We start from the raw sequence: 15,843 nt of genomic DNA, 5'->3' as shown, positions 1-15,843 counted from the left end.
GTCTATTTGTGCTCTTTCAGAATTTTTGATGTAGGCATTTAATGCTGTGAACTTTCCTGTTAGCATCACTTTTGCTGTATCCCAGAGGTTTTGATAAGTTGTATCACTAATTTCATTTATTTCAAAGAATTCTTAAATTTCCATCTTGATTTCATTGTTAGCTCAAAGATTATTCAGGAGCAGATTATTTAATTTCCATGTATTTGTATAGTTTTTAAGAACTCCTTTTGGAGTTAATTTCCAGGTTTATTCCACTGTGATCAGAGAAGATACTTGATATGATTTTGATTTTTCTTAAATTTATTGAGGCTTGTTTTATGGCCTATCATGTAGACTATCTTGGAGAATGTTTCATGCACTGATTAGAAGAATAGATATTTTGCAGTTGTTGCATAGAATATTCTGTAAAGATCTAAGTCCTTTTGTTCTAGGGTATGGTTTAAGTCCATTCTTAATTGACTTTTTGTCTTTGATACCTGTCTAGTGCTGTCAGTGGAGTATTGAAGTCCCCCACTATTATGGTGTTGCTGTCTGTTGCATTTCTTAGGTCTAGTAGTAGTTTTATAAATTTAGGAGCTCCAGTGTTAGATGCATATATATTAAAGGTTGTAATATCCTCCTATTGGACTAATCATTTTACTACATAATGTCTTTTCCTTTTTTACTGTTCTCACTTTATCTTTTGTCTGATATAAGAATAGCTACTCCTGGCCAGGCACGGTGGCTCACACCTGTAATCTCAGCACTTTGGGAGGCTGAGGCAGATGGATCATGAGGTCAGGAGATCAAGACCATCCTGGCTAAAATGGTGAAACCCCGTCTCTACTAAAAATACAAAAAATATTAGCCAGGCGTGGTGGCGGGCACCTGTAGTCCCAGCTACTTGGGAGGTTGAGGCAGGAGAATGGTGTGAACACGGGAGGCAGAGCTTGCAGTGAGTTGAGATCATGCCACTGTGCTCCAGCCTGGGCAACAGACTGAGACTCCCTCTCAAAAAAAAAAAAAAAAAAAAAAAAAAAATAGCTACTCCTGCTCACTTAATGGTTTTCATTTGTGTGAAATATCTTTCCTGCTGCTCCTTTACCTTATGTTTATGTGAGTCCTGTGTGTTAGGTGAGTCTCTTGAAGATAGCAGACACGTGGTTGGTGGAATTTTATCCATTCTGCCATCCTATATCTTTTAAGTAGAGTGTTTAGGCCATTTATATTCAATGTTAGTATTAAGATGTGAGGTAGTTGTTCTATTTATCACATTAGTTGTTGCCTAAATACTTTTTTTTTCCCATTGTGCATTGTTTTTTAGGCCCTGTGAGATTCATGCTTTAAGGAGATCCTATTTTGGTCTTATTCTTGATGACAACTAGAAGGATCTCTCTCCACAAGTGTTTTGGTACCAAATTAATTTGTCATTACAAGGTTCAGTTCAACAATTGGTTGTCATTTGCATTGTACTCTATATTAACTGTACATCTGTTTGTAAAGATGCTAGTATTAGTTTTCTTATCATTGATAGTAGGAGAAACAAGATAAAACCAACATTAATCCAGTAGGCCAATGATTTAGATCTGGGGCTAATAAATTCCAGTTAGTAATGAAATCCAATAGCAAAGGATTGAAAATTTGATTCACAATCTGTCATAATTTAAAATGTAAACCCTTAACTTAAATCTTGAAGAGGCTGAATAAATACAACCAGTCTAGTGAGGACTCAGAGTTAATGAATGTCAGTAAATCCTCATTTAATGTTGTTAACAGGTTGCAAACTGACTTTAAGTGAAACAACATACAAAGAAACCAATTTTATCATAGGCTAATTGATATAAACAAGAGTTTAGTAACTACGTGGTGCTTCTGGTCACAAAAACATCACCAAACATCTAAATAAAGAACAAATGTGCCAGGTGCAGTGACTTACACCTGCAATCCAGTACTTTGGGATGCCAAGGCAGGTGGATCATTTGAGGCCAGGAGTTTGAAACCAGCCTGACCACCAATGTGAAACCCTGTCTCTACTAAAAATACAAAAATAGTTAGGCATGGTGGCACATACCTGTAATCCCAGTTCCAGCTAAGCCTTGCCTGGGCTTCTGACCTGTGGAAACTGTTAGATAATACATGTTTGTCGTTTTCAGCTGCCCAATTTGTGGTAACTGGTTATGCAACAATATAAAACTAAGGCTAGGAGCGGTGGCTCAGGCCTATAATCCTAGCACTTTGGGAGGCTGAGGAGGGCGGATCACCTGAGGTCAGGAGTTTGAGACCAGCCTGGCTAATATGGTAAAACCCCATCTCTGCTAAAAATACAAATTAGCTGAGTGTGGTGGCACGTACCTGTAATCCCAGCTACACAGGAAGCTGAGGCTGGAGAATCAATGGAACCTGGGAGGCAGAGGCTACAGTGAGCCGAGACTGCGTCACTGCACTCCAGCCTGGGTGACAGAGTGAGACTTCGTATCAAAAAAAAAAAAAAAAAATTAAGACAAACTCTTTCCCACCTAAAGTTTATCATTTTCCATGTTTTCTTTTACGTTAATGAATATATTTTCTTTGTAAAATTTCTAATTTTATTATTTCAGTATTACTGTTAATTTTTTAGATACTCTTTCATTTTCATTAATGAGGATACTAACAATATACATACCTTAAAATCTGTATCAAGAGTTTTGTTAATGTAGTTATATCTAGAATTGAATCTTCAGGGGGTATTTTTTAATATTAGATTTCATGTGCTTTGGAATTTTGGTTAGCATGCTTATTACATGTGTGGAGTTTGCTCTTGCTCTTTTTAATTTTTCTGCTTGCTCATGAGTTTGGCTTTGGTTGTCTCTACCCGTAACTCCAAAACCAAGTCTTATTATGGCAGTACTAGGAGTTCTGCCCTAGATGATTTCAGAATAATCACAGATTTTATTACCAAGTCAATAAGTGGCTTGGCTCACTTTCTAGTGGAAGAGCTTTGTTTGTAAGCTTCCACCTTCTTAGGCATGCTACTTTTTCTTAAACAAAGACAACAAAACAATCCCATAGCTACTTCTGGGATTTTTGTATAAAAAGCAAATTGCACCCTGATCTCTAGCTTTAAGCAGTGAGTGGAGTCCAGCCCCTGCCTGTGTGAGGCAGCTTTTAGTCCACTTTACCCCAATGAAGCCAAATACCTGGTGCCTCTGCTCGCTTCTCTCAACCAACACAGGACTCCTGTCATGTTTACTAATTTACATTTCTGTTTTTCTGATCTACAAAAAAATTTATCTTGTTTTCATTATGACTTTTTAGCCTTTGTATTAGTTTGCTATGGCTGCCATAACAAATACCACAAACTGGGTGGCCTAAACCAGGAGTCCCCAACCCCTGGGCCATGAATTAATACCAGTCCCTGGCCTGTTAGGAACCGGGCTGCATAGCAGGAGGTGAGAGGTAGGCAAGCAAGCATCACCGCCTGAGCTCCGCCTCCTGTCAGATCATAAGAACGCAAACCCTATTGTGAACTGCATATGTGAGGAATCTAGATTGCATGCTCCTTATGAGAATCTAAGGCCTGATGATCTCAGGACGAACAGTTTCACCCTAAACCTGAAACTATCTGCCTCCCCACCCACTGCCAGTCTGTGCAAAAATGGTCTTTCCACACATCGATCCCTGGTGCCAAAAAGGTTGGTGACCACTGGCCTAAACAATGGAAACTCATCTGCTCATGATCTGAGGACCAGAAGTCCAAGATTAAGGTGTGTGTAGGGTTGGTCTCCTCTAGGGCCTTTTCTCCTTGGCTTGCAGATGGACCTCTCCACCGTGTTTTCACATCACCTTCCATCTCTGCCTGTGTCATTTTTCTTATGAACACAATGTTCTTATATAAGAACATTGATCATATTGGATTAGGGTTCACACTAATAACCTCATCTAAGTTATTTCTTTGAAGGCCCTATCTCCAAATACAGCCATGTTTGAAGTAATGGGGGCTTCACCATATGAATTTTGGAGGTCATAGTTTAGCCTACAATAGTCTTTTTATTTGGAAATGATCCAGCATTGTTAGAATATTGAACGCACTGTGGTGGGGATGGGAAATGGGACATTTTCTTCACTTATTGCAGGTATAGCTCTATATTCGTAGTGAACTGAAAATTCATTTCTTTTGAGATCTATTTTTATTTCTTTTCCTTAACTTAAAACACATAATATGTATGTTTATTTTTGTACTTCTGATTAGTAGGTTAATATCTAAATTCATTCTTCTAATTGTACAAGCTTGTTGTATACTTGTACAAGATTTGGAATGGTAAAAACTGATCATATATTGCGTAAGATATAATAATCTCATATTGTGCCACGTGGCCTCTGTTAGGACTAAGAGCAAGACATTGACTGCAGTCTGACCTCCTCACTTACTCTGAAGCTGGATGGAGCTAAGAGACTGCTTTGGGTCACCTCCATTCTAGTTTGCTGCATTGTTCGAAAAACTTTGAGCTTCTTATTCTAGTTTAATAAAAACACAATTGCAAAATTAACTAAAATGTGGTTTCCTAACTTCTACCTTCAGCTATTCCTGGGTGATTAGAGCAAATTATTTATGCAGTGCTTCCTCTGATTATGACAATGAAAGTGAGAAGTGCATTTAATTAGAAGGCCTCTGAATTTTTATAAATCACCGTCTTTTCACATTTCTCCATTAGTTTTGCAGAAGAAGCATCCTATACACTCCCAGCATTTGTCTGGTGTTCTTCACAAGATGTTAGGTGCATTGCTAGTGCTGTCTCCTCTACCCGAAGGTGCAGAGGGAGCTGAGACTTGCAGAAGCTGTACCAAAGACTGGGAAAGGCAATCAAGTACTGACAAGCTCTTCCCTCTCTTACCCTTTCCAGTGGTAAGCAGATTCCTGTTTACCAAACTGACTTTTTAAAAAAGTGTATTTACTCACATCTCTTATCAGGATAAATCAGTGGTGTCTTACAATTACCATTGGCAGTTGTGTTGCAGTTGACATCATAACAAATGTCTGCTTCTCATCTTCCACTTTTCTGAGTTACCTTTTCCTTTAATAGCTAAAGAAAATGGCTCCAACTCCCATTTGTCACACTGTGTGGAAACAAGTTACAAATCGTTTTCCTTCCAGATGAAGGGACATAGATTATCTAGAGGGTATACATTGTTTAAATCATGCTTTTACAACTTCTCTGTCATCTAGTCCAAATGTTTCTTATGACTTTAGAGATGATTTTTTGAAAGATCTTTTTAACATTTCCTACATAGAAAAAAAAATACTGCTAAAATAAAGTTAATGTTTAAAGTAGGCTTTCAGTAAAGATTTGAGGTAAAATAAATCAATTAAAACAACTGACGTAAAAAGTAACACAGTATAAATCCTCCGATCTTTTTCCTTACAGAATTTCTAATGCATTGTGTACTTCCACAGGCTTTAGCTGGGATTCTTTATTTTTCCTATCCTTTATGCTAGGACTTGGTCTCTTCTCTAGGTACTAGCAGACAGCTCCAAAGTTCTTGTTATTTGTTCTCCAGGGAGATTTAATTTAAAAATCGCTATCTAAATAGCACCTATTTGACCATATCTAATAGGAGGAAGTCCTTGCCTTTCTCCTCTTATTCTGAGACCAAGACATTCACTTGCTAAAAGAATCATCTCTGCTGGAGACAAATTCTTGCCACTCTTAGAAAGCATGTGAAACTCAAACTGTTTTTTTTTTTTTTAATATACCAAATTATGTTCCCTTACATTTATTTCTATAGACAGAACTGCCTATAGAATTACCTCTTGGATGCCCTGTCATTAGTTATCTCAAACTGCAATGTTTACAACTCAGATTCAAAATGTTCAACTGAACTTATCATGAAGACCTTCAAAACCTGTTACTCTTCTAGAATTTCATCTCAGTGATAAGCACTCATCTAGTTGTCCAGAACTGTTATCTTAGATTTCCTCTTAGATTTCTCCCTCTTATTCAATCCCCAAATTCAATTACTGTATCCATTCTACATGCTAGAAATTTCCAGAATCTGGCCAACTTTTTCCAAGTCCCCTGTCTTAGTGTAGGTTAATACCAACTATACATCTTGACTCCATCTTTCCATTATTTTTTTCACCTCAAGTAAGTGAGGGTCTGATGGGTAGAGTTGAAGGTAGCTCCATGCCTGCCATCTCCTGGTGTTGATGTCTACATAATCCTGTCCTCTTGAGTGTAGGTGGGAATCCGTGATTTGCTTCTATTGATAACTAATAGAATGACAAATAAGGGATTTTACTCGTGTAGTTATGTCATATACAAACATATTCCAAATATACACTCTATCCATTTCTGACTTTGAAGAAATAACCTGCCATGTATCCTACAGACTCAAGGAAAATAATTCTGGTAGCAATCTGGGGAAGCCTGGAAGAGGATCTTTCCTTAGCTGAGCCTCTGATGAGAACCAAATCTTAGTAGACACCTTGACTGAGGACTTGTGAAATCAAAAGTAGAGGACCCAGCTAAGCCATATCATGACTTCTGAGCCACAGAACTGTGAGGTAATGTGTTGTTTTAAACCACTAAGTTTGTGGTAATTTGCTACATAGCAATAGACAGCATACAGATTCCTTGCGTAAAATGTGATCATGGTACTAAGCAAAAAATACATTTAAAAAAAAGCCTATTAATGTCTGCTATGGCTTGAATGGGTCCCCCAAAGTTCATGTGTTAGAAATTTGATCCACAATGTGGGGATTTGGTAGGGCTGTTTGGGTTTGAGGCCACCTGCCTCATAAATGGATTAATGCTGTTTTTGCAGGAGTGAGTTTGTTGTCATTGCAGGAGTGAGTTAGGCCCTCTCTTATTCTCTCTTGTCCCTGTGATGCCTTTTGCCATGTTATGATGCAGCAAAAAGACCCTCCTAAGATGCTGCTGCCTTGATCTGAAACTTCCCATTCTCTCCCTTTCTGCTCCAGATATTTGTACATATTCTTTACACTTTATATTCTCCTCTGGCTGCTTGTGTCCTGCCAACATCCTCTCCTCTTTTAATGAATTCTTACTCATAAATTAAGTTCTAGTTTAGATCTGACTATTTCTAGGAAGCTTTCCCTGACCTAAGCAGTTGGGTTAGGTACCCTATTATTTTTTTTCTCTCATATTTCATTATAATTGCTTGTTTGTCCATTCTTCTCAGTAGGTCAATGAACCACAAGGGGAAAGATCATATCTTTCTTGCTGATAAGTATGTCATCAGTGTCTGACCCTGAGTTAGGGCTCATTAATTATCTGTTTTATGAATAAATGAATGGTTTATGATAAATAGAGACTAAATTTGACACTTCTAGTGTCGAGAACTAGAACCACAGGACACTGTCCTGCTAGGGAATCACAGGAGTATTCACATTATGCAGCCCCAAGGTGACTCCTAAGACTTAGGGTGCTTTTCCCATTCTCTTTCTGTCCTTACAACCTCAACTAGCTCTTGTCCTTCCCCTATAAAGATTCATGTATCCACTTTATATTTTGGTATTCTCACCACGAAGATAGTATTTGTTTCTCCCACAAATAAATTATCCACAAAGTCATGTTTATAATTCTTTACTTTTAGGAAGGCCATAGTAACAGAAGTTGTCCATAGTACAGAAATGGAGGAGTTAAAAACAAAATTACATTTACACAGTTCATACAGTCATGGTCCAAGATCAAAATTTACTGAGTCCTTTTTGAAAAAGTAACTGGAAGTTCCCTTTAGACTTCTAACTTGCATCTATTTTCAAGGATAATACTCAATAAAATATTCATCCTTAAGTCCTGACTTAGCAGTAAATATATACGTATTTCTTTCTTTTCTTCTCCGAATGAGAAACCAAAGTGGAGCAATAAGTATCTTTTTTGTCTTACTAATCTGCATTTCAGAAGATTTCCATTTTTATCAAGATTTTTACCCAGAACACATCTCTTGTATCATTTCTCTTGGACATTCCCTGGAATTACTGCTAAAATTTATTAATAGCCTATCTAATCAGGGTGTATCTAGAATACTTTGAATAAACTTACTGTGGTTGTAATATGTTGATATTGTGATGATAAAATAAGAAATACTGAAATTAGCATAATTAGGGATTCATGAAAATCTTAAGTCAAGCTTATGATTTTTCCCCTAGTGGTTAGATATTAAATAACTGTTGAAATAATAAAGTGGTTAGTTCACATTAGAAAAGAACATGCTCTTTTATAAAGTATGTAGGAAAATGACGTTTATGTTATTTGTACAGAATAAACTATTCACCATTAACTAACTACAATGCTGTAACAAATCAGTCAGGTCTGGGAAATAAATGTTAAGCCAGAAATAAATAAAAACCTCATATAACTAATCATCTTTCTTACACGTTATTTGTATTTGAGAAATAAAAATTATCTTAATTTTCTAAAGTGTCAAATGTTTTAAGTGGCAATTGAACCTCTTTCTTTTTTGACATAACATTCTTGAACATCAAATTATCAATATCTGATAGCCTAGCTGGTAGGATGTTGTCTCCTTTTTCCCTGCTTCAATGATTAAATGTAGAGATACATATTTCAGTTTGCTTTTAATAATGAAGGGCCTTCTGTGGCATAATTTATCTCATATATACAAAAGAGTTTTGGCCAGACCGTGAGGATTAAATTTTTAAATAACAAAGGGATCAGAGTGAGTACCTCTGGTCTTCAGCTTTGAAAACAAATCATGTGAGTCAGACTACTTAAACCACATGCTGGTAATACATGTTAAATAGCTTATTGATTTATTTTCAACATTACTATTTTCCCCAGAGGATTCAAACACCCTTAAATGTGACTTATAGGAAATGTGCTCACAATTGATTACTATTATCATCCACTATGCAGAATACTTGAAAGTTCATTGTTTATCAAAGAAAACAAAACAAACCTTACCAGAGTAAAATCTATTTTTAGATTGTTGCAATTGAGTTTTAAAGGTCACCTTCAAATAATACATTAATACATTATTTGTATTTACAGTAGCCTTCTGTGGGGATATGTTCAAACACATTGCTGTCAATCAAAATGTTTTCTGTTCATGTTTTTCACCCATAAATTTAGGCCTTTTTCATTGTAAGTGCTTACTGTGCACTGTGGCTGTTAACTTTTGCAGTTTAAGGTGCACAGCAAAACTAACACAAGCTCATTTTTTCCTCTTTACAATTTCATAATACATAAATTTAAAAAGCGCATGCTGATGACCTAATCCATGATTTCTTGAGGCTTAAGTCAAAAGGAATCCATGCTTTTTCATTGTGTTTTTATCTACAAAATGCATACTTAAGCATAACCATAGAAATATTAATAAGAAATGCATTAATCTGTGGACTGACTGGAAACTTAGAAGTCCGGAATTTGGAACTCAAACTTAATTTTGAATTCAAATTCCACATCTTTCACTGATTCAGTCTGACACAGTAGCCCCATAGCCTCAACTTGGTTATTGTGGCCAAACCAAAATGTATGCCAACTGAATGTTTATTTGAAGCCTGTTTACTTTAGTGGTTCCTCTAATAATCTTTCTGAGTTAAAGAAGGATGCCCTAAATATCTACAATGCTGATTCCCTTGTAAAGCTGGATAATAAATATCAGAATGAAGCAGAATCTCAACAAAGTTCTTTACCTTTACTTCTTGGATTAAAAATTTCATTGTCAAAGCACAAATATGGCATGGTTTCCTTCTTCCTTTTTCCACATCGAAATTTTCTACATTGTCTCAGAAAAACAAAAAATAATATTGGAACATCACGTAAACTGGCTTGTTAAATTTAAAGGGATGTGCAGATAAAAAATGATCCATCAAGCGTAAATGTTCACCGTATGGTCTGCCTGTGTATTTTAAAACAATTTGATGTGTAACTGCCATTCTATAGTAAATTCTAAATAATTAGGAAGTATTCATAACAATGTAAAGCTTCTACTCAGTTTATGCTAAAATTGTGGAGATGGATATGGTACTTGTACATATATACCTATCCCAGCCAAGATTTTTCAGATTGTAGAAAATACAATTTATTTAGAATTCTATTTTTCAACTGAGATTTTACATTCATTCTATCTTTTCAGCAGTCTATTGTAAATTGTTTTATGCCACTTAACATTAATTTGTCATGGTCTAGTTGGATACATAAAAGCAAAGATTATGCTTCTTTAAACACTAAATTGGGAAACTCTGACAGCGTCCTCTACTTTTGTCCCATCCTGACTTCTCCCCAAAATATCTATTTGGCTTTAGAATTTATGTGCCTCTCAGATATGGAAATAACTTAATTGGCATGACAAATAAGCATTAAGCTACTTTCTTATTACCTAGTGAATAACTCACTTCAACTGAGTGGAAATTAATTGACTTTAGGATCCATGGATCCTTGATTATAATATGCAACCTAATTAGCATTAGTAGTATTTTATAGAGAGCTAGAAATATGCATGTTTGCTAAATAGTATATTCATTCTTGACAAGTTCTTCTCATGTGAAAGCAACACAATTGAGAAGATATTTCATCCAATCAGGAAATAGAATTTTCTGGAAAAATATATTATGAATCATTTTTACCTGAAATGTTTTATTGTAAGAATTCAGGTTTCAACTTAAGTAAAAATATTGAATGCTACCCCTGTCATCTCTTTTTTCTTTTCCTTTTTTTTTTTTTTGAAATGGAGTTTCGCTCTTGTTGCCCAGGCTGGAGTGCAATGGCACGATTTTGGCTCATGGCAACCTCTGCCTCCCAGGTTCAAGCGATTCTCCTGCCTCAGCCTCCAGAGTAGCTGGGATTACAGGCATGCGCCACCACACCTGGCTACTTTTGTATTTTTAGTAGAGAAGGGGTTTCTCCATGGTGGTCAGGCTGGTGTTGACCTCCCAACCTCAGGTGATCCACCTGCCTTAGCCTCCCAAAGTGCTGGAATTACAAGTATGAGAGCCACCGCGCCTGACATGTCATCTCTTTTTATAGTAATTGCAACTAATAGGAAATGAGTTGCTATCTTCTGTTTTACTCATCGTTACTACTTGGAGAAGCTATCATTTGGGGGTTTATAATGATTGAGAATCTGTAGTTCTTAGAAATCCAGGTTAAAATTGATTAATTTAGTAAACATAATTTTAGTTAGGAAACATTGATTTATGTATTATTGGCTAATATTGTGATGTTCCCTAGGAAGACATCCAAGGCTTATTTGTCTTTGTGACTCAAATCAGTGCTAAATGCAAGGCTTCCCATAAAATAGATACCTAATTTAAATGTGCAAAATAACAACATAATACATGCTTAGCCTATTTCATAACATTTCTGAATCCATATAGACTCAGGACAAAACTGGCAATTCTTTCTAACGTGATATGGCATTATGTACAAAAATCTCAGTAGCTACCAGTAATTTGGGAAGAAGTCTCCTTAGCCATAAAATTAAATTTGTTTCACAAATACAGTTTTCTGCTTATGTTGCTGAATTTTAAAGGGTCACTTAGAGAACATAGATTTTCTTCTACTTCAGAATAGCAGGAGTGGGATTCTTTAAAAATCTGGTTTAGTAAATCTTTGAATTATCAATGGCCTAAGGTATATGTTAATAATTACTTGTTACTCAGACGGTGACATGAGTTGAAAGATATAGTCTCTGGTATTAATAATTTTTATGATAAACGTAAATAGTGTTTACTTGTGAAAAGTCAAATTTGAATCTAGTTCAACATAGGATTACTTATCATTTCTAATTTGCATAAACATTTTAAAATTTAATTTCAACTGAATTTTATTGTTATAAATTAGTTGTATTATGTTTCAAATTGCATGTGATTATAGATAATTCAGCTCAGTAGATACAAATTTACTCAGAATTGTTATTTTCTAAGCCAAGGATAAATTGTCTTAGAAAATATTAAGAGATACTGTAGTAAGTAGTTCATTTGTAATTATATGATATTTTAATGTTACTTCAGTTTAATATTCATCTAAACATACATTCTTTTTTACTTTTATTTTTTATTTTTAAATTAAATAATAGCCATATTGCAATGTAAACAGACATTCTTAAATCCAACACTAAACAAAAAATAGTCCTTTTTGTGGAATTAAGAAGAAGAAGGTATTTTTGTTTAAGAGTCATTAAGTTGAAGGTATCCTGTTTAGGAGTCACTAAACTTTAGATTTCTTTGTTTTCAATTAATTTCAATAATATGCTGGTTATTGAGTGGGTTATTGACATTAGGAACAGAGATAAAGATGCCTGGGCTCAACCACATATTCACATTATAGTGAGCATATTTACTCTGTTATCCCTACTATAGGGATATTTAACATATACCTGACTATATTAACAGGCATACTAAGTGCTTGATGGAGCTACAAAAAATATTGTCAAAGTGTGATCGAGAAAAGTATAAAGTTTTTCTAAGGATTAGGAAAGGCTTCTTGGAAGAGGTAGAATTTGAGTTTTAACTTTCAGTGGGGATAGGCAAATATGTTAAGCATAGGGAAATTGACGGAAAGTGAAAACTATGATTCTGATTGGGGGAAAAAAAGTGAATATGTATTTTTTGTTTATAACAAACAGCAATAAAATATCATACGAAATAATTTTTACATGAAATCTAGGTTTTTTGATGCTGAAGCAGCATGATTTATTATTTTCCTAATAAAAAGAATTTGAATATGGTTTTAGAGGGTGGGAGGAGAGAGTTGAGTACAATGTGTTAAAAACCCAACAATTTTCAATAATTGCTACAATTTTCTGCCTGCTTAGTGAATGCCAACTGGAATCATCATTACCTATGAAGCACAATGGTGGGTAATGTAGAGTGCCTTACCCTAATTATCATGGTTTAAGCCTTTAGTTAAAAAATGTATTCAAGCAAGTGTGTTTTTACTGTGTGCAGCCTATCAAGTGGAAAAGAGCATAGTTCTTAACAAGTTGCACTACAGGAATTCTTACTAAGACTAAAATAACAAGCATGTTATTTAGTCAAGATAGTATTTTATCTATTTCCCGTGCTTTCGGAACTCATGCCTCCCCAATTTTTAAGCAGACTTCCAAGAACTAAAATATTTACCACTTATTTGACATTTTCCAGATTCCTATTGTGTCGAAAGGTTCATAAATTATTCTTAACTACAGTTACAACTATCTAAAGAGCAAATAAATTTCTTTCATTCATCCTAGATACAGAAGACATGATCGTTGTTCAGTTTTTCTTGAACTTTAGCCTTTCATAATGCATTGTATTTGATAATTTCACTAATATTAGTAAGCCTCACTCTCCAAGCAGGAAAAAAATATACCTACCCCACTTTAACAAGCATGAAAATAATTATCAGCATTTGATGAATATTATTATCTTCAATATTTTAAAAGATCTTATTTTATCAGATTACAATTTATACATATAAATTTATACAAATTTATACATACATATATATGTAGGTATATGTAAATATTTAACCTAGGTAATGCAATTGCAAATCTCAGTATTAAAAATGGCAGTTGATGGCACAAAACCAAAGTTATCAAACCAGCATTTCTCTATGTCTAATTTTGGGATACTGTAAGTGAATATAGGCTAATTTATATAGAATTATATCCCTGAAAGAGAAGTTGACCAGTGTCCCACAGTGCAATAATCAAAACTTAATTCAGCATGGGCCAACTAGTTTTGACATACACAGTGACACTTTTCTCTCAGTTGTGTGTGATTTCTTGTTATGAAAACTTCTATCTAGTGAAAACTATTTATGAGTGAAATGCATTGGCTTTCAACTTTCCCACTCAGACATACTACTCTTAGATGTTAGGATTTTCTATGAAGTATGTTATAAGTAATATACTATTAGTAGAAGTTAAAATACTTACATATTTTATGGACCAGATGCTGTTCACTTAAGGCCTTTCCCTAAATTAATGTTCTGTTTACTTTGATTTTACTATCCTTTCTTGAGTGTGGACAAATGAGCAACAGAAACCAATAGGATGTAGTATAATCATCAAGTTGTCCTATTTATGACATGGCTGTTAATTTATCAAGTGCAGCAACAATTGCTTAGCAATAGCATTCAGCTATTATAGTGCTGGGCAAAATATTTTAGATGTTTTATTAAAATCTTAGTATGCTCATTGTATTAAATAATGATCCTTGTGAACATGGTATCATACATATTGCAGTAGGAAAAAAACAGGGATTTACTATTCATAAGTGACTTTCAAAAAGATTGAATCCTTCTGGTTTCAATACCCTACAATGAATACAAGAGTTTAGTTTCACAGTGTTCGCTACTCTTGCCCAATTTCAGCTCAAGCCAATTAAAAATTTTTAAAGTTATATTCTAACTGAAATGTGAAAAGATCTGGGTAAAAATTAATATTGATTTGTGTATGTTGAACCAGACTTTCATCCTGAGGGTGAAGCCAACTTCATGGTGGTGGAGAAGCTTTTTGATGTGTGGCTAGATTTGGTTTCACAGTATTTATTAAGAATATATATTTTTTTTAATCAATGTTCATCAGGGGTATTGGTCTGAAGTTTTCTTTTTTGTTGTTGTATCTCTGCCAGATTTGGGTATTAGGATGATGCAGGCCTCATAAAAAGAGGTAGGGAGGAGTCTCTCCTTTTCAATTGTTTGGAATAGGTTGAAAAGAAATGGTACCAGCTCTTCTTTTTACCGTGGGTACAGTTCAGCTGTAAATCCATCTGGTCCTGGGCTTTTTTTGGTTGGCAGGCTATTTATTCCTACTTCCATTTCAGAACTTGTTATTGCTCTTTTCAGGAATTCAGCTTCTTCCTAGTTCAGTTTTGAGAGAGTGTATGTCTTCAGGAATTCATCCATTTCTTCTAGATTTTGTAGTTTATTTGCGTAGAGGTATTTACACTATTCTCTGATTGTATTTCTGTAGGGTCAGTGGTGATATCCCCTTTAACATTTTGTATTGTGTCTATTTGATTCTTCTCTCTTTTCTTTATTAGTCTAGCTAGCAGTCTATTTTATTAATTTTTTCAAAAAAACAGCTCCTGGATTCATTGAGATTTTTGAAAAACTTTGGTTTTTCATGTCTCTATCTCCTTCAGTTCTACTCTGATCTTGATTGTTTCTTATCTTTTGCTAGCTTTGGGGTTTGTTTGCTCTTGGTTCTCCAGTTCTTTCAGTTGTGATATTAGGATGCTAATTTGAGATCTTTCTAGCTTTTTGATGTGGGCATTTAGTGCTATAAATTTCCCTCTTAATATTGTTTTAGCTGCATCCTAGAGATTCTGGGTCTCCTTGTTCTCATTGGTTTTGAAGAACTTCTTGATTTCTGTCTTAATTTTATTATTTTCCCAGGAGTCATTCAGGAGCAGGTTGCTCAATTTCCATGTAGTTTTGTGATTTTAAGTGAGTTTCTTAATCTTGAGATCTAATTTGATTGTACTGTGGACTGAGATACTTCTATGATTTAAGTTCTTTTGCATTTGCTAAAGAGTGTTTTACTTCCAATTATGTGATTTATTTTAGAGTAGGTACCATGTGGAGCTGAGAAGAATGTATATTCTGTTGTTTTTACATAGAGAGTTCTCTAGATAGCTAGCAGGCTACTTGATCCAGTGCTGAGTTTAGGTCCTGAATATCTTTGTTAATTTTCTGTCTTGACTATCTGTCTAATATTGACAATGGAGTATTAAAGTCTCCCACTATTATTGTGTGGAAGTCTAACAGCAAAATAAACCATCATCAAAGTGAACAGAAGCCTAGAGAATGGGAGGAAATTTTTGTAATATATCCATCTGACAAAGGTCTAATATCCAGAATCTTCAAGAAACTTAAATAAATTGACAAGAAAAAAACAACCCCATTAAAAAGTAGG

Source organism: Macaca thibetana, chromosome 5 (assembly GCF_024542745.1).
Source record: "Macaca thibetana thibetana isolate TM-01 chromosome 5, ASM2454274v1, whole genome shotgun sequence".
Classification (NCBI taxonomy): Eukaryota; Metazoa; Chordata; class Mammalia; order Primates; family Cercopithecidae; genus Macaca; species Macaca thibetana.
This window is presented reverse-complemented; position numbering follows the sequence as displayed.